The sequence below is a fragment of the Mytilus edulis genome, chromosome 12 (genome assembly GCF_963676685.1).
Source record: "Mytilus edulis chromosome 12, xbMytEdul2.2, whole genome shotgun sequence".
Classification (NCBI taxonomy): domain Eukaryota; kingdom Metazoa; phylum Mollusca; class Bivalvia; order Mytilida; family Mytilidae; genus Mytilus; species Mytilus edulis.
This window is the reverse complement of record NC_092355.1, coordinates 67,895,477-67,920,507: the sequence shown is the minus strand read 5'-3', so window position 1 is coordinate 67,920,507 and position 25,031 is coordinate 67,895,477. Positions and strand designations below refer to the sequence as shown.

The 25,031-nt window shown below is 31.8% G+C and overlaps 1 long non-coding RNA gene across 1 annotated transcript; it reads right to left on the bottom strand.

Moving 5' to 3' along the window:
- Positions 1 to 3,053: 3,053 nt before the first annotated feature.
- LOC139498022 (uncharacterized) lies at positions 3,054 to 24,672 on the bottom strand. The gene is made up of 5 exons (XR_011657790.1): positions 24,590 to 24,672; positions 14,613 to 14,673; positions 12,519 to 12,604; positions 5,112 to 5,135; positions 3,054 to 3,139 (listed from the first exon to the last, which is right to left on the bottom strand). It is a non-coding gene; the product is annotated as an uncharacterized lncRNA (long non-coding RNA).
- Positions 24,673 to 25,031: the final 359 nt, after the last annotated feature.

Below are 25,031 nucleotides of genomic sequence, written 5' to 3'. Positions count from 1 at the left end.
TCTGAGGTAACTTGTAGTTGTATATTTTATACTGCTTGTGTACAATTTGTTATGTTCTGAGGTAACTTGTAGTTATGTGTTTTATACTAATTATGTACAATCTGTTATGTTCTGAGGTAACTTGTAGTTGTATATTTTTTACTGCTTGTGTACAATCTGTTATGTTCTGAGGTAACTTGTAGTTATGTGTTTTATACTGCTTATGTATAATCTGTTATGTTCTGAGGTAACTTGTAGTTGTATATTTTATACTGCTTGTGTACAATTTGTTATGTTCTGAGGTAACTTGTAGTTATGTGTTTTATACTGCTTATGTACAATCTGTTATGCTGAGAAGTAATTTGTAGTTGTATATTTTATACTGCTAATGTACAATATGTTATGTTCTGAGGTAACTTGTATTTGTATGTTTATACTGCTTATGTACAATCTGTTATGTTCTGAGTAACTTGTGGTTGTGTGTTTTATACTGCTAATGTACACTCTGTTATGTTCTGAAGTAACTTGTAGTTGTGTGTTTTTTCACTGCTTATGTACAATTTGTTATGTTCTGAAGTAACTTGTAGTTGTGTGTTTTATGCTGTTGATGTACAATTTGTTATGATCTGAATTAATTTGTTGTTGTGTGTTTTATATTTCTTATGTACAATTTGTTCTGTTCTGAAGTAACTTGTAGTTGTGTGTTTTTTTACTGCTTATGTACAATTTGTTCTGTTCTGAAGTTACTTGTAGTTGTGTGTTTTATACTGCTGGTGTACAATCTGTTATGTTCTGAAGTAACTTGTAGTTGTGTGTTTTATACTGCTGGTGTACAATCTGTTATGTTCTGAAGTAACTTGTAGTTGTGTGTTTTATGCTGTTGGTGTACAATTTGTTATGTTCTGAATTAATTTGTAGTTGTGTGTTTTATATTTCTTATGTACAATTTGTTCTGTTCTAAAGTAACTTGTAGTTGTGTGTTTTTTTACTGCTTATGTACAATTTGTTCTGTTCTGAAGAACTTGTAGTTGTGTGTTTTATACTGCTGGTGTACAATCTGTTATGTTCTGAAGTAATTTGTAGTTGTGCGTTTTATATTTCTGATGTACAATTTGTTCTGTTCAGAAGTAACTTGTAGTTGTGTGTTTTTTTGCTGCTTATGTACAATCTGTTATGTTCTGAAGTAACTTGCAGTTGTGTGTTTTATGATGCTGGTGTACAATCTGTTATGTTCTGAAGTAATTTGTAGTTGTGTGTTTTATATTTCTTATGTACAATTTGTTCTGTACTGAAGTAACTTGTAGTTGTGTGTTTTTTTGCTGCTTATGTACAATTTGTTATGTTCTGAAGTAACTTGTAGTTGTGTGTTTTATGATGCTGGTGTACAATCTGTTATGTTCTGAAGTAATTTGTAGTTGTGTGTTTTATATTTCTTATGTACAATGTGTTCTATTCTGAAGTAACTTGTAGTTGTGTGTTTTATACTGCTGGTGTACAATCTGTTATGTTCTGAAGTAATTTGTAGTTGTGTGTTTTATATTTCTTATGTACAATTTGTTCTGTTCTGAAGTAACTTGTAGTTGTGTGTTTTATACTGCTAATGTACAATTTGTTATGTTCTGAAGTAACTTGTAGTTGTGTGTTTTATACTGCTGGTGTACAATCTGTTATGTTCTGAAGTAACTTGCAGTTGTATATTTTATACTGCTGATGTACAATCTGTTATGTTCTGAAGAAACTTGTAGTTATGTGTTTTATACTGCTGATGTACAATTTGTTCTGTTCTGAAGAAACTTGTAGTTGTTTGTTTTATACTGCTTATGTACAATCTGTTATGTTCTGAAGTAACTTGTGGTTTTGTGTTTTATCCTGCTGGTGTACAATCTGTTATGTTCTGAAGTAACTTGCAGTTGTATATTTTATATTGCTGATGTACAATTTGTTCTGTTCTAAAGTAACTTGTAGTTGTGTGTTTTATACTGCTGGTGTACAATCTGTACTGTTCTGAAGAAACTTGTAGTTGTGTGTTTTATATTTCTTATGTACAATCTGTTATGTTCTGAAGTAACTTGTAGTTGTGTGTTTTATACTGCTGGTGTACAATCTTTTGTGTTCTGAAGTAATTTGTGTGTTTTATACTGCTGGTGTACAATTTGTTTTGTTCTGAAGTAACTTGTAGTTGTGTGTTTTATACTGCTGGTGTACAATCTGTTATGTTCTGAAGTAATTTGTAGTTGTGTGTTTTATATTTCTTATGTACAATTTGTTCTGTTCTGAAGTAACTTGTAGTTGTGTGTTTTTTTACTGCTTATGTACAATTTGTTATGTTCTGAAGTAACTTGTAGTTGTGTGTTTTATACTGCTGGTGTACAATCTGTACTGTTCTGAAGAAACTTGTAGTTGTGTGTTTTATATTTCTTATGTACAATCTGTTATGTTCTGAAGTAACTTGTAGTTGTGTGTTTTATACTGCTGGTGTACAATCTTTTGTGTTCTGAAGTAATTTGTGTGTTTTATACTGCTGGTGTACAATTTGTTTTGTTCTGAAGTAACTTGTAGTTGTGTGTTTTATACTGCTGGTGTACAATCTGTTATGTTCTGAAGTAATTTGTAGTTGTGTGTTTTATATTTCTTATGTACAATTTGTTCTGTTCTGAAGTAACTTGTAGTTGTGTGTTTTTTTACTGCTTATGTACAATTTGTTATGTTCTGAAGTAACTTGTAGTTGTGTGTTTTATACTGCTGGTGTACAATTTGTTTTGTTCTGAAGTAATTTGTAGAACTTTGATTGTTTTATACTGCTTATGTACAATCTGTTATGTTCTGAGGCAACTTGTTTTTTATTTTTTATACTTCTGTTATTATAGTTTTAAAGTAAATTGTTTTCGTGTGTTTATGTTCAATATTCAACATTTTGAAGTTGCTTGTAGTTTTCACTTTTTCACTGTGCTTTAATTTTAAGTAATATGTAGTTTTGTGTCTTTTTTTGTTCATGTACCTTAAAGGCTGTATCTTCAAATGATTTTTCTATGAATTATTAAAATAAGGTAGTTTTGAATGTGACTATTTTACTTACATCTTGATAATCAATGTCTGCACCATTCTGTAGGCTTAATTCTAAGGCTTCTATATCTCCTTTCTTAGCAGCTGTAGTAAGTTTCTGTAAGTATAACATAGAAATTACATTTAATCTTGATAATTAATGTCTGCACCATTCTGTAGACATAATTTTAAGGCTTCTACATCTCCCTTCCAAGCAGCTGTAGTACGTTTCTGTAAGTATAACATAGAAATTACATTTAATCTTGATAATCAATGTCTGCACCATTCTGTAGACATAATTTTAAGGCTTCTATATCTCTATTTCCAGCAGCTGTAGTAAGTTTCTGTAAGTAAACCGTAATAAAAATAGATTGAAATGAATGTCCTTACTGTTAAATTAGGTAATAATTATATATTCTTCTGTTTAGCAATGACTACGTATACATAAATCAGTAGTATCCTTCCTTCAAATAACAGACAGAGAGGAATTCTTTTAATAGCATAAAATTGTTGGGATTTATGCATTTTATATTATCAAGAAAAACACCAAGAGTGCACACACTGAAATGTCTCGCCTTCTTTACTAATCATTGATATTATGTTGATAGTCCTAAATAAAAAGCTTTATCACAACTGTCACATAAACTTAACATTAACCAAGAAAACTAAACATTGACCAATGAACCATGAAAATAAGGTCAAGGCATGTACAGCTAACAATTCTTCCAAACAACAGATATAGTTGACCTATTGGTTATAGTTTAAGAAAACCAGACCAAAACACAAAAACTTAACACTGAGCAATGAACTGTGAAAATGAGGTCAAGGTCAAATAAAACCTGTGCGATTGACATATACATCATAAAATATTTCCATACAACAAATATAGTTGACATACATGACATATTGCATAAAGTATTAAATAAAAAGACCGAAACTCAAAAACTGAACTTTGACCACTGAACCATGAAAATGAGGTCATGGTCAGATGACACCTGCCAGCTAGACATGTACACCTTACAATCATTCCATACACCAAATATGGTAGACCTATTGCATACAGTATAAGAAAAACAGACCAAAACACAAAAACCTTACTGTAACCACTGAACCATGAAAATGAGTTCAAGGTGAGATGACACCTGCCAGTTGGACATATACACTTGACGGTCCTTCGATACACTGAATATACTAGATCTATTGCTTATAGTATCTGAGATATGGACCTGACCACCAAAACTTAACCTTGTTCACTGATTCATGAAATGAGGTCGAGGTCAAGTGAAAACTGTCTAATGGCCATGAAGACCTTGCAAGGTACACACATACCAAATGAACCATATGGAAATGAGGTCAAGGACATTGTCCTTTTAAAGATATGTTATACACTTAGTCCTTTAGTTGCCCCTACTTTTGTCCTTTTTAAGACATGTAGTTGTGTTTTTCATTCACTAAGTCCTTTAATTGCCTTTTGAAGACATGTAGTTGTGTTTCATTCACTTAGTCCTTTAATTGCCCCTATGTACTTTCTCATCCTTTTTCATATCAGCTAGTAGAAATCTCTCTATTGACTAACTTAAAGAGATACATATATAAATGTATGTAGACTGAATAAATGTAGATGTGGGATATAATAAAGCAATGAGAATGTAACCTAACAAGAGAAAAAGTGTGTTGTATCAGTCGGCTCTTTATACCATAAAATAGATTGGTCTTATTCAACTCACATGAACTTAACAATGGCAATTAAGGGGAGATAACTTCTGTATTTTTTTTTTATGTAGAAAAATTGTCCCAATATTTTTTTCAAATAACTGTACAGACCTACTTAGAGTTACAAATAAACAAGGATTCTGAAGGTACTACATAAATAATACACTATCTCCCACCACCTACTTTTAGAATCTTTTATTCACCTTGCACCTTGCTTTGTCCCAGTTTTGATTTTTTTTGTTTTTGGAATAAGTAGTCTGGTAGTTCACTTAGAATTCTACTAGTTTTTATCTCAAGTTATCACATACTTGTATCTAATTGTACACTAATGGGGAACAAAACTACAAATGACAAGGAGACTATTAAGTAAATCTTACCTCATTCCAACTTTCCATTATAGCCTTAAAATAGAAAAGAAAAGTTATATTTAATATATACTGTTGAGTTTTAATTGAGGTCTTTGTGTTATTGCCAATTGAAAAAACATGATCACTATGGGTGGTAAAATACTGACCTAATATTTTCATCTTCTTATTTCATTCAAATAATATATAATAGCATTGAAACAGTCATGTATCTCAACTTTTCTGCACTATTTAAAGTTTAATAATGAACTGAACTCAAAACCTTGAAGATCTAATCACATACCTGAATGAGGTACAAATGTATTCTACAAGCAGGGTGTGACTGAATGAGGTACAAATGTATTCTACAAGCAGGGTGTGAATGAATGAGGTACAAATGTATTCTACAAGCAGGGTGTGACTGAATGAGGTACAAATGTATTCTACAAGCAGGGTGTGACTGAATGAGGTACAAATGTATTCTACAAGCAGGTTGTGACTGAATGAGGTACAAATGTATTCTACAAGCAGGGTGTGACTTTTTCCATCAAACACCAGAACATCTATTGCACTTTCCCAGGTCTAAGAATGTCAAAAGTTTTATTTACCAGCATTAAGACACACATAAAGAACAATATTAAATATCATATTGCAGCTTCTCGAAACACTGTCTATAATCAACTAGATCAGTCACATTAAATTCAATCATTTTTTATTCTGTATGTGCCTGTTGAAAGACAGGCACTATAACGTAGTGGCTGTATTTAGAAGCTGTGTATTCTACATACAGGGTGTGACTCTTTCCACAGACAGGACCTATAACGTAGTGGCTGTAGTTAGAAGCTGTGTATTCTACATACAGGGTGTGACTCTTTCCAGACAGGATCTATATAACGTAGTGGCTGTAGTTAGAAGCTGTGTACCATATTTGTGTTTCCTTCATTGTTGTAGTAGGCTGTTCGTTTTTCTTTTGAAATGTTTCACATTTTATCATAGCAAGGCTTTTTATAGATGATTATATGGTATGGGTTTTGCTCATTGTGGAAGGCTGTTGAACGACCTGTAATTGTTTATTTCTTTGTCCAATGGTCTAGGATTAATTGCTTCATTGTTAATCATACCACATCTCCTAATTATTATATGGTATGGGTTTTGCTCATTGTTGAAGGCTATTAGACGACCTGTTATTATTTATATCTTTGTCCTATGGTCTAGGAATAATTGTATCATTGTTAATCATACCACATCTCCTAATTATCATATGGTATGAGTTTTGCTCATTGTTGAAGTCAGGGGTTAAAAAATGTTGTTACAGCTAACTAGCCCAGGACTTATTGGCAACAGGATTTTACTAGCCCTGTTTGAAGAACTGCTAGCCCATCAAAACCGACCTGCTAGCCCATGTGTGCCTTACAAATCAGAGTTTGCTGCATAATACAGGATGGGTGTCATGTTTTGAAGGGGACATTATACACTGTATTAAACTAGTTCATTTTTATCTCTTGTAGTACTATGGGTCATTAAATATTTTCTGGCAGAGAAAACATGTTCATTGGTTTTATCGTGTGAAACAAGTGGTTTTATTATTATATTTGTTGTCCACACATACAAGGGAGACCTTTTATTGACGTGCTCGGGGAAACACTGGCAATATTCGCAGAACATGGTCTCGGATTTTCATCCCAGCGCCACAGCCGACCTTACCTAGAGGAATCTTTCTGTCCATGTCACTAGATATGTTCTTTTCCGCTTTTCCCTATCGTTTTTACATTTTTTTTGGATGAATTTTCAGCCTCATTAAGTATCCCCTTCATCTACCGATTTTTGCTTTGAAACTGACGAAGTAAATCAGGTGCCCGTTCTAAAATGTTTTGAAATATATATTTTGTTGTATTGTTTCGTGTTCAACAGTTGTCCGACAAGACCAATACATAATAACCAGTACCTTTAATTGAAATCTCGACAAAGGCAATTATGTACAATACCCCCTGTACTGAGAAAACGATATTGGAAGTATGAGATATTGCGATCAATAGATGATACCTGGCCACCCTGAGTTATTTGTTCTATTTTTAAAACATGAAACTGTACAACAGGGTTGCATTCAATATCGTAGCGGCTACGTAGTGCTACATAGATTTTTGTCTACTGAACGAGTAGCTAGCCTAGCTGCTATCAATATCTATGTTGCAGATAGGCTAGCTACAAGTTCAATAGTCATAAATCTGCATATCCCTAAGTAGCCACTACGATATTGAACGCAACCCTGGACCTGTACAAACCCAAATCCGGGATGACGTAATTGAATCTGATTTGCTAAGATAGAATAGGGATGAAGGGATTTTCCACTATCTATTTTGGAAACGCCAAGAATTTTTTGTTACTAGTCCGTCGGGCATATTGGGTTAAAAGTTTAGATTGCCTGAGGCGTAAATGCTCTAGTCCCAGGTGTCGGGCTAGTGGATTTTTTAACCCCTGTGAAGGCTATTAGACGACCTGTAATTGTTAATTATATCTTTGTCCTATGGTCTAGGAATAATTGTATCATTGTTAATCATACCACATCTCCTAATTATTATATGGTACAGGGGTTAAAAAATCCACTAGCTCGACGCCGGGACTAGAGCAATTAAAATTTTTGCGGTCGTATAAAAAGTTTATAATCACTAGATTCATAGAGGTGCTTATAACCTGTAACACATTTTAGTTGCTGTTGTGAAATTAAGCATTGTCTTATGAGTAAATAATATTTGAGAATTTTTGTTTTAAGCCATTCATTTGATATATTAAGGTAATCATTGCCTCTGTGTTTGGATGACAATGCAATTGAAATCTATGTATATAGGGCATGGTATGCCTTCAAACTTTTCAAGATGCACAGGTTTGTCTGTCATCTATCTAAATTTTGAGGTGAAATTGATGCAGCCATTTTAGCCAAAGGGTACACACCATGAACCTTAATCATTTCTACAGAACTTGTCTTGATACCCTGAGCTATAATATTTGAAGAAGTAGATGCTGACTCGGTTGCTTTTAATACGGATGCTATATGATACAAATTTACAATAATACACCAGAAGTGGTATAATGTAAATTATTGGAAGAAGACTGAAGAAGAACTGACGTTGGGTCAAAGTTTTTCTGCTGTAAGTTTGATCAACTTGAGCATGCTGAACGAGTAAAGTTCCTTATATCCACATTGGAATGTGAAACAATTAGTAATTAAATAACGGAATTAAGTTTTCAAATGATTTTGGCATCAAAATTTTTCGATCGATGTTTAGACAAAAACAATGCATTTTTAATTTTTTTTTCAATCAAAGCGAGTATTTACCTTTACTCGTCCTTGGCGTGAGATGTTAGACATATGATATAATTATCAAGTATTTTATATTCTTTCACCTGTGTTTTGTTTAAACCAGAGACATATATACATATATATGTCTATGTTTAAACAAACCGTTATCACTTTTCAATTATCCGACAGCTTGGTCAAAATGTCAACTTGTTCTCGCATTTTAATCAGTCATTCCTGATTCTTTTGATACACTCGGGATTTTACCACGTTTACGTACGTACATATAGTAAAAGTAGGTAAAAGTAGAGCGGGAAAATGTTCATTCATGAAATATTCATGAATGAATGAAAACGTAATCTCGCGAAGATTTCTTGTGATTTTTTCTTCAGCGCATGGCAGATCTGCGAAGTAGTGTTTGTGATACTCATTTTTAAAAATGAAGTTAAATTCATCTGAATCATCGGTGAACATTCATTTCTTTTTTATTCAAGCTGTTATCTTTTCATTCAAAACAGTAGTTACTCAAAATTTTAAAAGAATCTTCCAAGAATCAGAACTCAAACACTAGTACTACACCATCTCGGAGCAGAATATATTGCGATAATCTGTCAACAGGAAGTTTGAGGCCGACGCCTAAGGAAAGTAGCAATAGCAAGCTATAGCAAACTTTCCAAAAATAAACAATGAAATACAACAACATCAATAGATGACGTCACTATTAACAATAGACAGAGGTCAAGAACCCATATGAAATTCACTAACCAAATCCATAGGGGGTCACCATGTGACGGCGTTAAACCAAACCAAACCAAAAAAGAAAAGGTATAATGTGCAATTAAATCCTAAATTTAATGGCCCGCTTCCAGGCATGGGGTAATCGTAATCAGTAATCGTAATCAGCTGTAATCGATTACATTTTGCAGTGTAATCATATGTAATCAGTAATCATACCATTTCTGATTACAAGTAATCATAATGTAATTGATTACATTGCAAAAAACAGGTGTAATCATGATTACTTTTAGATTACTTTAAGATTACATTCATATGACAGAGCTCCAGGTAAGCTGCGTATTTGCGTGATCACGCAATACAAATAATAAAAAACCCAATGCAAATGCCCATTGCATGGTTCAATAACCCAATTAATTCAAAGGAAAACCCAATTATATGCCAAAACCATGAGTTCTCAACCCTTTTTTGGCTACTGTTTGCGTTATTTACCCTTATCTATTTACAGTCGTCGCGTAAATCTATTTTTATAATATTTATAATTGGAAATTTTCTTTCGTTCTAAAAATAGATCCCTGCATCCAGTAGCTGAAATGGGTCCCTGTTGGAGTTTTCCGTTGCTCAATAGGTACACGTGTTTTTGAAAACATTTCGATCTTCTCGGCGTTTATCCAATTAGCGTGCGTCATGTAGTCATATTTTTTTCGTATTGCTCAAGATTTATTATAACATACATTGAATTAAAACGAAAGTGAATGTCCAGTAAAAATATTGAATAGAAGCATGTATTCTGCTTCTATTGAAAAGCTGAGGGATAGTTATGATGATAACAAGACTCAGCCAGTGTTTTTAGGAAGTGTCCACCTTAACGAGAACATTAGTAATTAACACGGGGTTTCGTCAAAAACGAAATCAGTTGGAAAAAGTGAAAGGCCAAATCAATTATGACAAGATAAAGTATCAGAAACCAAAAGCTCTAATAAAAGACAACTAAACACGGATTTATGTAAATTGAATAAAACAAAATCATTCAAGTATAATTAGAGTTTATGTACTATTTTTTTTTCCATATCATCGGAATACACACACAGGGGTCTCAGAATTTATTATATAAAGGTATAAGACGAGTGCCTGTGAATACACATATTTTTTTTTGTGAGAAAATACAAAACTTGCAGAAGGTTTGAAACGGGACACAAATTACACCTACAATTGCTCCTCAGTGAATAAACCAAATAAAACCGTGAGCTAGCATATAACCCTAGCTAGCCCTATTCCTAAACCAATTAAAACAGCTAAACAAAAAAGAAACATATTTAACATGTTTAAGATGGAAACAAATCTGGGGTTGATATTGCCTAAATATTCAATATTGTGTTGATGAAAAACCCCAATACATTCAGGAGCTTGGTGGTGAAAAACCCAATTTGATATTAACATGAGGGGTGAATTGGAATTGATAATGCAATTAAAAAACTTTATCACCCAATTATATAAGAAAATGATAGGTAAAAACCCCAATTTGTGAATTCTTATCTGGAGCTCTGTATATGATGACTTGCTGATTACAAATCTTGTATATACATGTATTATATATGAAAATAGTTTTTGATAGACAAGATGAAAATAAGAAAATGTAAAGCTTGAACGAAAAATCATGAAACTAGTATTCACAATGATGGGACCTTGTTTCATGTGATAAATTGTATCATCTATACAAAAAATTTATATAACCGTGTTTTTATTTGGTAACAGTTTACTAAAGGAAATTGCCTCTCCAATATTTCATTGGGAGATTGAGCTCTTATTATACAAGAATATGCCTTGAAAACATTTGTTTCCTTGATTGAAAATTCTGATATTAACTCCAATTTCATATATGTTTACCCAATACTTCAACATAACTACATGTACATTGAAATTAAAATGAAGAAAACATTTAGTTCCAATTTAACTTTGATTGTCGACTTTAAATATATGAGCCCAATTCAAAATGGAAGTTAAAACCAGATTTCATTTATTGACAATCATCAGTATAAACAAGTACATGTACAGTGTAAACATAAGGCATAATATTACAAACAATATGCACAGTAAACAATAGGTGACGCAAGAAGTTTCATCAATACAAAATATCTTTTATTACAATAAACTGTTCAGAAATGTATATACTTTCCTAAGTTACAAAGCTGTTTTGTGTTTTCACCTGACAATAATTCTATTAATTATTAATTAGATCAAGTATTAAAAATTTTCAAACAAATAATGACAATCAACCATTTCTAACTTTATTGATATTGTTATTAAGACAATAAAATTTTAATACCCAAGCTCACCTATTGTTTGTTAAAAAAAAATATGGAAGTAGCGATTAACATCTGTAAAAACATTAATGGATGTGTCCCAACAGACAATACAACTATACTTAATTAATTTTTCCTTATTTGTGCACCTTTTTTGTTAATTAGGCAGTTGGTTAAAAATTTTTAGAAAAAAATAAAGTTATATCTTTTCCATAGAGACATGTACACTTGTCTATAGCTATTTTTATGAAATTACACATGTTACACTGTACTTGTCTATTAATTCTTTTTTAAAAATAATTTTTGAATAAATTAAGGCTTTTAAAGAAATCACCAAAGTTAGCTTTCTTGTGAGGATAAAAAGTTATAAAAAAAACTTTGATATTGCAATATACAATGTAATCATAAGTAATCTAAAGTAATCGTGATTACTTTAAAGAAAAGTAATCTAATGTAATCGATTACATATGAAAAAGGGTGTAATTGTAATGTAATCGATTACATTTTATTAGCAAAGTAATTGTAATTTAATCGATTACCCATCCCTGCCCGCTTCATAAAAATGAAGACCTTATCATATGAGGTTATTTTTGAATCGTTGACTTTATATTAACCTGTACACAGCTCCATTCTTGCTTTGTTGGGTTGCTCATTGACATATATCTCACTTTATTTTTCTATAGCACAAGTTCAATGCTTATATTTGAAGACAAATAACATTGTAATGATGTTATCACATTCTTTGTGTCTTGTTTACTATAAAAACATTGGTGGTATTTTGAATGTCAAAACTATATGTTGATTATCTCCCCTTATAGAGTTTGAACATTTTACATTATCTCCCCATATAGAGTTTAAACATTTTACAGTTACCTGATCTCCCCTTATAGAGTTTGAACATTTAACATTATCTCCCCTTATAGAGTTTGAACATTGTACATTATCTCCCCCTATAAAGTTTGAACATTTTACATTATCTCCCCTTACCATGCTTATAGAGTTTGAACATTTTACATTATCTCCCCCTATAGAGTTTGAACATTTTACATTTGAAACAAATTTCAATAGTAATTGATCCTATATAGTTCACACATAATGTACACTTACCTATAATGGTAACTTGACTGTACAAGGATCACATTGACTATAATAACAACTTGACTGTACAAGGATCACATTGACTGGACACGGATCTAATAAATACAAATAATAGATGTTCAAAATAAAAATATGGCTAAAAAGAAAAAAAACAAACAACAGTACACAAAACACAAAATTAACTAGGGGCTCTCAAGAGCCCGTATCACTCACCTGATTCTACTTGGGTTTTTGAAATCCTATAAAAAAATATAAAATTTGGCTAAAAGTAACAACACTTGGCGGGCACCTCATAAGGAAAGGAACATTCATGCTATGTTTGATTTCATTCAATTCAGTGGTTCTTTAGAAGAAGACTTGTATGCATTTCCCATAGGGTCCTATGTTAAACTAAGTCCCCCCACTGGCAGCCATCTTGGATGTTGCAATTGCGACAAAGTAACAACACTTGGTCAGCACCTCATAAGGAACATTCATGTCATGTTTGGTTTCATTCCATTTAGTGGTTCTCTAAAAGAAGTCATTTGTATGCATTTCCCATAGGGTCCTTTGTTAAACTAAGTCCCCGGCTGGCAGCCATCTTGGATGATGGATCGGCTACAAAATAACAACATTTGGTCAGCACCTCATAAGGAACATTCATGACATGTTTGGTTTCAATCCATTTAGTGGTTCTCTGAATGAAGTCATTTGTATGCATTTCCCATAGGGTCCTATGTTAAACTAAGTCCCCCCGCAAGCGGTCATCTTAGATAATGGATCGCCTACAAAGTAACAACACTTGGTCAGCACCTCATATGGAACATTCATGTAATGTTTGGTTTCATTCCATTCAGTGGTTCTCTGAAAGAAGTCATTTGTATGCATTTCCCATAGGGTCCTATGTTAAACTAAGTCCCCCGCTGGAGGCCATCTTGGATGATGGATCGGCTAAAAAGTAACAACATTTGGTCACCACCTCATAAAGAACATTCATGACATGTTTGGTTTCATTCCATTCAGTGGTTCTCTTAATGAAGTCATTTGTATGCATTTCCCATAGGGTCCTATGTTAAACTAAGTCCCCCGCTGGCGGCCATCTTGGATGATGGATCTGCTACAAAGTAACAACACTTGGTCAGCACCTCATATGGAACATGCATGCCATGTTTGGTTTCATTCCATTCAGTGGTTCTCTAAAAGAAGTTCAAAATGTAAAAAGTTAACGTCGACGGATGACGGACGACAAGTGATGAGAAAGCTAAAAATTAAAGACTGAGTGACAGGAAACCCATAAAAAAATAGGGGTTATCTCAGGTGCTCCAGATGTGGCACTTGTGTTGCTCATTAATGTAAGTACAAACTCTGTGATAGTTCTAATTTAAAGATAGTTTTCAATGGTTAAATACAATGTTGACCTCTTTCATTGAATGGTTGCTGTCTCATTGACATTAACATCCAATCTGTCATTCCTACACCACAAGTGACTTCTTAAAAATTCTTACTCTTTAAGCAACTCACATTGTAATGAATTGATTGTAATGTTTTGTTTAGTTTTCACTAACAAATGCACTTCATTTTGTATAAATTATGTAAAGTTATTTTTTGTTTCCAATTTATTTAACAAAAGTAGATGAGTGCAAAATGTTAATCCTGTTTAAGGTGGTACCTGACACTACAGGGAGATAACTCTGTAAAATCAGCAGAATGTTTTAATGACGTTGTGTTTATAAGGGAGTATCAAGCTTCTCAATGATCAAAATAAGTGTTTGTCAAACTGCTATATACATGATATATATAACCAGTGTAATTTTTCTGATTTAACGGTTGGTTCAAATTTTTTGAAATTTTTATATTTTTGTCAAAGAGTCAAAGTAAATAATTTGTCAAAATATTAAGAAAATTAAATGAGCCAAATTAAATTTAGTTAAAGTGTTAGGTACCACCTTAAAAAGAATTTTAAAAACAGCACTGATGAAATGCTACTTAGAATGAACCAGCTAGCTCTTGATTATCTCTCCTTTAATAATTTTAACATTTACAATTGAAATATATTTCTGAATTACATTCGATAAAATAAAAAACTTAACGATCCAATACAATTTGACTATAATATTAAATTACCTTTACTAAGTAATAAATTGACTGGACTTGAATCAAATAAAACGAACAGTAGATCTTTAAACTGAAAATATAAAATAGCTCAATTTCAGTTCTTCACATTTATATCAATATCAGTTGAACTATTTCTGAATATGTATACTTGTCAGGCGTGTGGAAATATTTGTTGTGAGCACTTGTCCCTGGCAGGGGTGTGGAAATATTTGTTGTGAGCACTTGTCCCCGGGCAAAAAAGCATCCAGACAACTAAATGTATTAAAAAGACTTGGCAAATACTTAAACAAACTTGGAAAATTAACAATATATCACTCCTTTATCATGTCAAACTTTAATTTCTGTTCATTGTCCTGGCATTTCTGCAGCGAGGCCAACACTAAAAAAATTGAAAAAGTACAAGAAAGAGCACTTCGCTTCATTTATCAGGATCACAACAGCACATATGAAGACTAACTTTTAAAATCAAAAATGCCATCACTTAAAGTAAGTACTAAGAACCATGGCAATAGAGGTCTTTAGAACACTCAATCATGAAAATCCAGTATACCTCCATGACCTTATAAATATTAAAAAAACAAAATATTCTTTCAGATACCAAAATTTAGCTGAAATACCAGACGTAAGAACAACAAGGTATGGCTTGAAATCTTTCAGATATTCTGCTGCCAAACTATGGAATGAGTTGCCAAACCACTTTAGAACTGAAACATCTTTTACCCAATTCAAGAGTCTAATAAACTCATGGAATGGCAACTCATGCCATTGCAATGCATGTGCATAGTTTTATATATTTTATGTTATAGCTTGAAATATAATAGTGCTGCTTCTTGTGAATGTTTGCTAAGCTTTTTATAATTTGTGAATGCTGTGCTTTAGTTTTTATGTTTGCTTTTAGTGCTTATGCATGTGTATAATATAGTATTTAATAGTGCAGCCTAAATGTGCATGAAATGTATGTTCTATGTCTTTTATGTTTTAATATTTGTATTGTGTATTATTGTTATGTAAATGTATGCGTTTGTCGGTTATAAAAGCTCAGAGAGCTTATGTTTATTTGTTATATGACATGCCGACTATAAATAAAGCTTTGAATTGAATTGAATTGGGCAAGTGAAACCTAAAATTTTACTTGTCCGGAAAAAAATTTACTTGCCCTGATGATCCCAATAAATATTGAAGTATTTCTTGTTAGCTAATATACGATTCTTACTTAGCACTGTTGTGCATCACAAATGAAATATATTTGTTTATATGTGTAAAACATTAGGAAAGTAGGAAATGGGTTGACATCAATGGGACAGAAACCTAACATCAAACCAACCAATGAAATGACATGTAAAGGACAATTTTGCAGCAGTTTTTGAATAAAAATTATAACCAGTAGGTATACGTACATATACTAAATGTGAGAACAGTGATTGAAGAAATGTAAACTAAATAATAACTATTGCATGATTTTGTGGTGTTTCTCTCAACTGACACACTTGTTTTTTTCTTGATTATTTATCATTGTCTTGATGGGCAATTAATGCGTCCCTTTTATTTTCCACTTGACAACAAATAATGTTGACATTTCATCTATAAATAGGACAAAAACTTAATTTATTTTCCGAATTTCCATAGATAGCCAGGGGCAATCTGATATCCACGATGTCCGAAATTCTCGCTTTTTTTTTTTTAAATACACATCTTTTTGCAGATCATTTGAAAAGAAGGAATAAGTGTGCCTGCATAATGTTAGAAAATCATTAGAGAAACAGATTCCACCACCAAATCTCGTGTAAAACGATATTTATCCACTCCCGAAAGTTAAATTTTAAATATTTAAAATGCTCGGGCAAGCCTTGCGTTTTAATTTGAAAATTTAACTGTTTCGAGTGGATAAATATCGTATTACACTCGATGAAGTGGTAGGATCTATATATATTATATAAGATATAATATTAGAGACATCGTATAGAAATTATAAGATAATTCATATAATATATCTTATATAATTTTCTTAAGATGATATCCAATAAACTATATAAGATATCTTGTATATAAAATATCTATAAGATATTTCATATACTTAATGAGATATCTTATAAACTTTAGAAGATATCTTATAAAGTATATAAGATATCTTATAAGTATATAAGATATCTAAGTATAAAGTATATAAGATATCTTATAAAGTTTTTAAATTTTATAAGATATCTTATTAAATATATAAGATATCTCATATAATATAAGATATCTCATATAATATATAAGATAGCTTTAAAAAAATAAATTATATAAGATATCTCATATATTAAATGAGATATCTTATAAAAATCTAATATGTTTTATAAGATATCTTATATATTATGAGATAATTTGAGATAATTTGAAATTCGAATAAATAACTAAACTGCTTAAGTGCCATAAGTTTATGTTAGCTAGTATATATGCCTTGTTTACCAAAGTTAAGATGATAGTGCATTAACATTAAACATTAATACATACCTGTGAATTGCTAATTATATCAATCATAAATCACTATTTTAAACTGGTAATTTCCAAACCAGGAAGAGATATTAATACAATAATATAAAATCGATAACTGCAAGTGTGAACTATTTCCGGAAACTTTTTCTTTCCAAACAAGCTAGATACACATATTGATAAATTAAAATTTCATATATACTTATTTATTTACAGTTGAAAATGAAATATTTATAACATAGATTAGATAAATTGTAATGTTTTATTGTTAAACAGAGAGAAATCCTGGATTTCTTGTTAAAATAAAGATACCCTTCACTAGAATGCTGGACTAGTGAAGTAAATTGTTAACAGCAAGCAATATATTGTTGAATAAAAAAAAAAAAAAGATATATTATATGAATTATCTTATAATTTCTATACGATGTCTCTAATAATATATCTTATATAATATATAGATTCTACCACTTCATCGAGTGTACTACGATATATATCCACTCGAGACAGTTAAATTTTCAAATTTAAAACGCAAGGCTTGCCCGAGCATTTTAAATATTTAAAATTTAACTGTCGAGAGTGGATAAATATCGTATTACACGAGATTTGGTGGTGGAATCTGTTTCTCTAATGATTTTCTAACATTATGCTGGCTAAGTTATTCCTTCTTTTCAAATGATCTGCAAAAAAATGTGTTCTTTCTATGTGATGTCATCAGACATGGTCGTCTTTTTTCATGCCGTCACAATAGGAAATTCAGAGGAAAGCAAGAACATTCGACGTCATAATCGGATTTTAACCAATGAAGTACTGAGATCAAACGAACCACACATTGATTAAATTTTTTTTATACAATGGGTGCAGAAAGAGATAAATTGACGAAGAATTAGAGAAATAAGATATATCTTAAATAATCTTTTTTATAAGAAATCTTATATAAATAGATATCTTATATAATAAAGAAGATATCTAATATCGATTATAAGATATCTTATAAATATACTTGATATAAGATATCTTTTATATAGTTTATAAAATATCTTATACAATTTATAAGATATCTGATAAAGAAAATTATATGAGATATCTTATAAACTATAAAAGATATCTCATAAATTTTATAACATATGCATGTAAGATATCTTATAAACTTTATAAGATATCTTACAAACTATATAAGATATCTAATGAACTATTATATAAGATATCTTATAAAGTTTATGAGGTATCTTGAAGTTAGATTAAATAAAAAAACGGCTTGCCATATTAACCACTGAAAAAAATCATCCATTCAGTATTTTTTCAACAGATCATCTTTATAAGCTTACCTTGATTCAAATGGATTTCAAATTGATCTGGCCAATTGTCGAATTCAGAAAAGCAATTACAAAAGGTTATATACTTATATTTAAAGCAATTGCACCAGGCACCAGTGAACTTTAAAATTATTTGGATCATTTTTATATCTTTTGAAACAGTTCCATAATGATGACATCATATTTCGGGGGGGGGGGGGGCTCATTTCATGAATGGTCCATCGTCAACATTATTTTCAAAAACGCTCAAACTTTTGTCTTTTGAATTTGAGGAAATAGAGTAAAATATCAAATAATTTCTTTTACAAAACAGGATTTAAGCAAGTTACATAAACGGCTCTGCTGGGCGATCTGCTTTCATAAGATCGGCGCCCATTAAAATTGATTCATCAATGTTATATCAAAATTTGAATTTTTTCTTTGCCGAGGTCTGCTTTGACACCAATTTTGACAAAAAGCATGTTTTTGATCAACCTGCTTAGCGATCTACTTTTGCGAATTCAAATACTTCCATAAAATTTTATTCAATTGAATCCGGCTGGCGGCTGCTAAAATTGTTTACCTCACATTGACATAATTAAATCGTTGTTAATAAAATGCGTAAAAACCATTCTCTTATATGGAGCTGAGACTTGGAAAACAACAAAAAAATGGCGATGGATAGGACACACACTGAGGAAGCCAAAAACTAACGTTACAAGGCAAGCCTTACAGTGGAACCCACAAGGAAAGCGTAGCAGGGGCAGACCAAGATACACCTGGAGAAGGAATGTTGCAGCCAAGATGGAGAAAGAGTGGCACGATCTGGAGAGGCTAGCAAAGAACAGAACAAGTTGGAGAAATATCGTTAGTGGCCTATGCTCCACCAAGGGGCAACAGGATTAAGCAAAAAAATAAAAATAAAATGCGATTGTAGTCAGCATTCTTATCCGGATTTTACTACGTTTTGACGACAAACTATGAAAAATTATAGTTGCGGTAATACATGTAATAGGGGACTGAAACTTTTTTGGAAAAATCGATTTTTATTTTATTTTCCTGAATTGGGAATTTATATTCACTAACATTTTTTGGGGCCGCTGGCAGATTTAAGGGGCTCTAAGCGGCCCTAAACTATTTAGTGGAATCATCCCTGACAAGTGTATTTTATTTACTTGAAGAAGTAAAAAAAAATATACACATATAAGTCTTATACAAGTGAATTTTATTTACTTGTATAGGTAAAAAAAAAAAATGGCTTAGTTATGTCTCTTAGGCAATCAGAATTTTTTACTTGTACAATGTATAAGTAAAAAAATCATCCTTTCTTCTTTTCTTGAATTCTTAAGATTTCTTTGCTCTAATAAAATTTTAAATTGTGTATCCTTTACAGATGTCTTTAGTAATCATTTGAGTGTAATTTCATGGACAAAGATAATCCCATTTGTCTGTTATCTTCATAACACTGCTCATTTACAAGCCCCAAAGGAGCAATTTTTGATTGCCTTGCGCAAATATACAAGATCTTTGCTCAATCAGTTTCTTTGATGAATTAATGAGATGAAACATTGAACTTTAATGAAAAAATTTGAGCAAACCTGGGAAAAATCATTAAAGGCATGATTTTACATCTCAAAACTTGAGGATTTTTGTGGGATTGTAAGAAAAATTTACTTATACAAGTAAATTTTTTAGAAATTTAAGGGGAGATTATTCAAACATTATTTATTTACTTATTTGTGTGGATTTTTTTTTACTTCTTCAAGTAAATAAAATACACTGGTACAAGTAGTACCCCTGACTGACAGATGAGATTCAACTCTAATAATAATCTCATTTAGTTTAGCTTGCTATTATTTCGATTGAAGTACCCCAAACACTTTTAGGAATATAGTTTTTGTCTCCATAAAAGACGCTCAACTGTCCTTGTCATTTTTTGGTCTTTGGCTCGTTTTGACATTTTGTATGACTTCAGGGATTTGTTGTTTTGTTCTATGAATTAATGATACTCTAATATACTGTTATTCTTGTCACCGTGATGAAGTTATAATAATACAAGAAGTGCAGAGGAAATGCCTGAAATGTCCTCTGATACGGAACGTCTAGAATAAGTATGGTATCGACGAAGACCCAAATTTAATGTACAAAAAAAAACTTGAACATGAACAAGGCAACAGTACCAGTTTAAACATTGTAAATAAAAGTTAACTTAAATATTGTTCGGGTTGGAAGAAGTTATTGTATATTCATTGAAATTGAAATAACAAAATCATAGGAACAATATCCATGATTTTATTTAAAATCATAAATGAAGTACCAACATCTCTTTGCCAAAATATACTGATACTTTTTTTTTTACAGAAGTCAATTCAAATGGCCCACTCATTTGACAACATGGCCCATTAGTTTTTAAAATGGTCCATTGAATTTAATTTTGAGGGGCCGGCCAGGGTTGGCAAAGTATAACCCGCCCGGGCAATACTCCCAGAAATGGGTAATACTGGGCAATACTGGCATGGGCAATATGATTTTTTAAGCTTATTTCAACAATAAATAGTAAAGACTTGTTGTAGTTTCATAGTATTATAGCTAAATATATACATTTTATACAGATAACCATTGAGTCATTTTAAAAATTCAATTTCATTCTCTTCTCTACTTAAATTTCATGTAGGCAAAACACAAGATTTACACATTTTAGGATTCTTTGTTAATTTGATTTCCAAGCATTGTTTCAATAACATGAATAATCTAAACATTTTATTGCAGTGTTTATGTGGATTGTAAATTAAATTGCTATATACATGATATATGCAATCATGATTGCTAAATAAACACCCTACAGGGTCTTGTCATTAACTCTTATAGAAATGAAAAGGCTGATTATTGTTATATAAACATATCTATGTTATAATCTGAATAATTACTTGTCTTATTAATTAGTTATGTACATTTGTACATATAAATTATTTCAAAGTAATTTTTATTACATGTCATTTGTCAATTCTTTATATAGTTGAAAACAAAAATCTCAGAGTTGTTAGAATAATTCTTTCTCAAATGTATCACTGTGTATAGTATACACTTGTACATTTGTACATGTATGTCTTATAGGACTCTCAAACAAGTAAACGTACATGTAGTTATAAATAAAAATAGGTTTATATATATCTTAAATGTATTGCATTTGTGTTTGATAAATGAATCCTCTTTAAAATTCAGGCCAGTATTCTATATTACCCATATTGCCCAGTATTACCCAGTAAAACCCAATAAAACCCGGGTTTTCCCAGTATTTCCCACTGGGCTGGGCAATACTCATAAAACCCAGGTTTTAGCCAACCCTGAGGGGCACTTGGCCCATAGGGAAAAAACCCTTCAAGATCACTGATTATATCTGAAAAAAGTTAGGGTAGGTAGGTAGGGATTTTTTCAAGTAAATAAAATACACTGGTACAAGTAGTACCCCTGACTGAGTGACAGATGAGATTTAACTCTAATAATAATCTCATTTAGTTTAGCTTGCTATTATTTCGATTGAAGAACCCCAAACACTTTTAGGAATATAGTTTTTGTCTCCATAAAAGACGCTTAACTGTCCTTGTCATTTTTTGGTCTTTGGCTCGTTTTGACATTTTGTATGACTTCAGGGATTTGTTGTTTTGTTCTATGAATTAATGATACTCTAATATACTGTTATTCTTGTCACCGTGATGAAGTTATAATAATACAAGAAGTGCAGAGGAAATGACTGAAATGTCCTCTGAAAAGGAACGTCTAGAATAAGTATGGTATCGACGAAGACCCAAATTTAATGTACAAAAACAGAGATGCAAACAGTTTTTTTTTCCTGTCAGACATTGGGGCCTACAGGGTACGAAGTTTTGCCAGACCCATCACATTTCTGCCAGACCTATATTTTCACTCAAAATAATCTATGTAAAAACTTTGTAATATGTCTATAAATAACAATGAAATGTAACTGTTTCCTGTTAAGGGGTTTCCAGAATTTTCCCGCTAAAAAGCACATGGCTTTCAACAATTGTAAACAAAGCATTCAATTTGTGATCATGGATTACAGCTTTAATTAATTGAATTTGGATATAGATATTCAACTTAAGGTACAGTCAGGCAATGTTTTTACTTTTTTCTGGATTAAAACTAATTTGAAAGAAAAGTTTAAAAAATAAAATATATTGTGAATATTCAGTGACCCATAGATTTTTTGAACTCTGCTACGGAGGTTAAAGTTACGTCATTTTTCAAACCAATGGTGTGTATTCTCTGTTACAACTAAATAACTGCGTTTGATATAAATATTTCAATAAATTAACGATGTCAAACATACGATTTCAAAACTGAAATTTATACTGCAAAAGGTTTTATTTTTATTTTTTAAGGAAGGATATTTGGAAGGTGTCAGGCTATAATAGTTATCATTAAAACAGTTTGAACTCCCGATTTCTATTATGTAATCGAAGCCTTGAATGTTGTTCTATCAGTCAGGGGACTTACTGAAATAAGTGATTTTTAAATCACTTATTTGAGTAGCAAATTCGAGGTTTTGTCACAAATTGGGATTTTGTAGCTTTTTCAAAATTTTAAACGCATAGGTTTGAATAACATCTTTTAATTAGTAAAATTAAAAAAATATGAACTTTTTGCTTCTTTTAAGTAGCAAGTTTTATGCCTTTAATGCTATCATTTACCTGAAAATTCTATTTTAGTTGAAAAAATGCTATAATAATGGCTTTACATAATGAACTGATACTTTCTTAAAAGATTTTTCACAGCAGTGGGAGTATTTTTCCTGTGAAGTTCAAGGTTTCATCTTTCAGATTATGTAATAAAATTCTACTGTTCGCGATAAAAATTTCACTGTTTGGGGGTGTTGAAATTAGTGGGAGTTATTAAAAGAATGATACTTAAAGAAGTGATTTTTGGGATGGAAATTGAGGTCTGATACTTAAACAAGTGATTTTTATGTCATTATCCTAGATTCAGTACAAGGTCATCACCTGAAATGACCTGGTCATCCTAGACAACACAGATGTTGGTTCTGATAAGTTTAGAAACATAATTAGTCCCTGGATCATTAGTATTCTATATTTAAAGCTACACTAATATTAAATCACTTCTTCTAGTGATTAATTTGTACTACTTAAATAGGTGATTATTAAAGAAAGACAACTCTAACTTCCAACCTTTATGGAAACAATGTTACTTGAATCAGTGATTTAGAAAATCACTTGTTTAAGTAAGTCCCCTGACTGTCTATCTAATCATGCAACGTGGTTGTAAATTCACAATTTTATAAACAAAATACTCTGCCAGGACCGACGGGGAATTAAGTTTTGGCTGACCCAAGCAGACTAAAACATTGACGGCCATCAGGTCCTGCACAGCAACGAGTTTTGCCGGACCTGCATAAATTCTGCCCCTTAGGTCTGACAGGTCCGACGATTAGTTGCATCTCTGCAAAAAAAACTTGAACATGAACAAGGCTGGCAACAGTACCAGTTTAAACATTGTAAATAAAAGTTAAATTAAATATTGTTCTAGTTGGAAGAAGTTATTGTATATTCATTGAAATTGAAATTACAAAATCACAGGAACAATATCCATGATTTTATTTAAAATCATACAGGTAAGTACCAACATCTCTTTGCCAAAATATACTGATACTTTTTTTTTACAGAAGTCAATTCAAATGGCCCACTCATTTGACAACATGGCCCATTAGTTTTTAAAATGGCTCATTGAATTTAATTTTGAGGGGCCGGCCAGGGTTGGCCAAGTATAACCCAAGTGAACGGACGCAGACAAATGAACGGACGTCAAATGAAGGAACTAACGCACCCACAGACAAGAAAACATAACAGTGGCGGATCCAGTGGTGTTCCGGGGTTTTTTTGACCGATCAATGCATTTGAATGGGAGCATAAAGTTTTAAAATGGTTGGATCCGCCACTGCATAATGCCCCTCTCTGCTGTCGTAGTTGAGGTGGAGCATAAAAATAAAATATCAAAAGGACGATTAAAATAAAGCTTCCGAACTTATTCAATACAAAACCTTTGATGCGAAAATGGGGGGTGCGAATGAGAGCGAACGTGAATATTTGGGCGAACGGACCCGGATAGGAACCAAGACAACATGGGTCAACTTTATCATAATGTACGTCCGTCCTTTATCTAATTAAAATCTCTGTGTTGTCACAATACCTTGATATATCTTTGACTAGGTTTTTACCCAAATCGTATGTTTGACTTTTTCTTTCACAGGAAACATATTTTTGTCAGGAGCGCGAAATGGATGCGTATAATATACGGGAAGGTCTAAAACGCGGAAGTGGAAAACGCGGAAGTGAAAAGTGGGTGTCTTATGACTAATATCTCTGGAACCGCTAAAGCTAAATTAATAAATAAAACTGATTTTGAAAGTTAATGTAATAGACTATCATATTAAATTAAAACATTATATATTTAAATATGCTTTTTTACCGAAAAGTTGACCGGAAGTCTTTCTTAGCGTAACATTTTCACTCAAGTGCCTCAGTTGTGCACAATGTGAGTTCAGATGTTGGAAAACTGCCTTTGATAGCTTTTACTAAAGCCTTCTCCTCATCTGAACCAATCACAAGATTGCTATAACTAAGCAAGGTAT